The sequence below is a fragment of the Micropterus dolomieu genome, linkage group LG20 (assembly GCF_021292245.1).
Source record: "Micropterus dolomieu isolate WLL.071019.BEF.003 ecotype Adirondacks linkage group LG20, ASM2129224v1, whole genome shotgun sequence".
Classification (NCBI taxonomy): Eukaryota; Metazoa; Chordata; class Actinopteri; order Centrarchiformes; family Centrarchidae; genus Micropterus; species Micropterus dolomieu.
In genome coordinates, this window is record NC_060169.1 from 33,882,048 (window position 1) to 33,884,293 (window position 2,246).

General features: G+C 37.8%; 1 protein-coding gene across 6 annotated transcripts in view; it reads left to right on the forward strand.

The window, feature by feature from the left end:
• Positions 1 to 2,246, forward strand: part of mtss1lb (MTSS I-BAR domain containing 2b) — a 771,894-nt gene that overhangs the window by 170,735 nt on the left and 598,913 nt on the right. The gene's annotated exons all lie outside the window — the stretch shown is intronic.

Sequence of the window (2,246 nt, forward strand, 5' to 3'; positions counted from 1 at the left end):
CTGCTCAGATTTGGCTGTACTCTTTGCCCAGCCTCCCTCATTGTTAGACCATGGTTGACCACATGATCAACCAAAGTGGCTCGGATCTCATCAGAGATTACGGTCCTTGGCCTTCCTCGTCCCCGTCCCCGTCCTCGTCCTCTTACTCTCACTCCTCTGGCTCTGCCTCTGTTTCCAATGTTGGCATCGATTGCTCCATTGAAGAGCTCACCTGTTGCCCTTTTATGCTAAAGCTCTGACTGCTAATTGGAAAACTGTGTGACGAGTGTTTGCCCTTGTGATGAGTCAGTGTGCATATTTGAATGGCAGTGTGTTCCTTGTGTAATCAAGATATTTTCTGCATGAAACTTGTGCCAAAAGCAGAGAATTGTGTGTAGTGTTTTGAAAAAAGGGTGTTTTAGAACTGCAATTTGAGTGTAAAGCAGGAATTGTGCTTGTAGTTTAGCAGAATTGGTTCAGGGGGTTGGTGAATGAGTTACATGTTGTGGTCATTGTGTCTCAAGTACCAGAATTTGTGTGTAAACAATTGAGAAAAACTGTAAGAGATAGAATGTGGTTTTCACAGTGTACTAACCTGAAAACACAGGTGAAATGATCAGATGAATGAAGACACGAACCATGTATTATTCCCAAACTTCTTCTAACGGGAGGGCGGAAACTCCCGCATAAAAGGAACCCCCAGCGTAGCAACACATTACGTTCTATCGTTCCCTGATCAACTAAGGGTTTATTCTAAAACCAATATGAATATAATCCCTTTGGTCTTCTGCATTACCACTGGTATCTTACCTCGAACAACAGCAAAGAGAATAGAACAGAATGCGGGTTTACAATAACACATTCGTAAACAGTAGTAGTAGTAGTTCAGTATTTAAGCCCTCAGTTCTGGTCATACTTTGTCTTGTCCTTGTTTTAAGTTATACATGCAATCCTGCCAGTTTGTTTGTTTCCCTGCATTTAGATTACTTTGTGCACTTGGTTTCCCATTCTTTGGATTACCATGGTTTGTTTGGATTTTGGCACTCATTGTAGTGTGCTCACCTTTATGTTTTGTTTAATAAAATATAAAACTCAGCTCGCCACTTTAGTCTTGAGTCTGCTTCTGGGTCCTAAAAACCTGTTATCTGCCTGAACACATGGCCGACCGTGACACATTCTCCACTTTTGCATTTGTTCTTTACATTAAGGATACATATTCCCAACAACTGACCTAACCTTAGAATCCATGTTTCTGCTGACTTCTTTTGGCTTCCTGAGGTCTTCCCAGGTCAAAAAGAAGTGCTCTTAAAAGCACTGAAAATATACTAGAAATTCACATAGTATACTTATAGTACATTCATACTCCTAACGTGCTTACTACAAGTATATTCAAGATATAGTCTCCTGAGCTTTAACATACTTCTCAAAAGTATACTTTGAATAAATTTGTAATAAATATATACTTAATTAAACTTTTAATAAATTTGCTTAAATAAAAGTATATTTATTTAACTCTTAGTAAATATTATTTAGGTGTACTTTGTGGAAGTACATTGTTAAACAATTACACTTTTAGTGGGTTAAAAATATATTTATGCCAAACATGTTTCATTGCGTCGATTACTGCAAAATATTGTAATTATTTATGTAATTGCCACATGTTTCAGCCTGATTTCCAGAAGTATGATTTTTAAAACGTATTTTTTTTAACATTAAAATGTATTTTTCAAAAGTTTTTTTTTTTTCATTTCTTTTCTTTCTTTTAATTGCAGGTAAATAGCTCGTTGAGATTAGAGACATCTTTCATAAAGTTAACGGGGCCAAGAAGGAAGCAGCACATGTTGTTAACTTAACAAACAACAACATATAGAAATAAGCAACTTTAAATCACAATGTAAATATAATTGTTTCTGTGTGTAAACAGTAAACACGTGCACACAGTGGAGAAGTGTGTCCTCCCGCCCAGCCCACTAGCACAGTGCATTCAATTGGACCAATCAGAATCAAGGTTTTCAAATCGACGATCCAATCACACAGCGTGAAAGTCCGCTTCACGAAAGTTTAACGTGTGTACTGTCGTTTAGAGGGAAGCTAGTTTTGGCCAGAAATCATTTTGTTCCTCAGGTTTCCTTTGTTTTACTTTACCGACTCGGACTTGCAAGGTGGACACCACAGACATAATAAGAAAAGAACACAGAAGAGAAGAATATCCGGTCAGCTCCCTGCAGAAGTTAAATGTGAAAACAGCTAAAGAGGCGTGCCTGGCA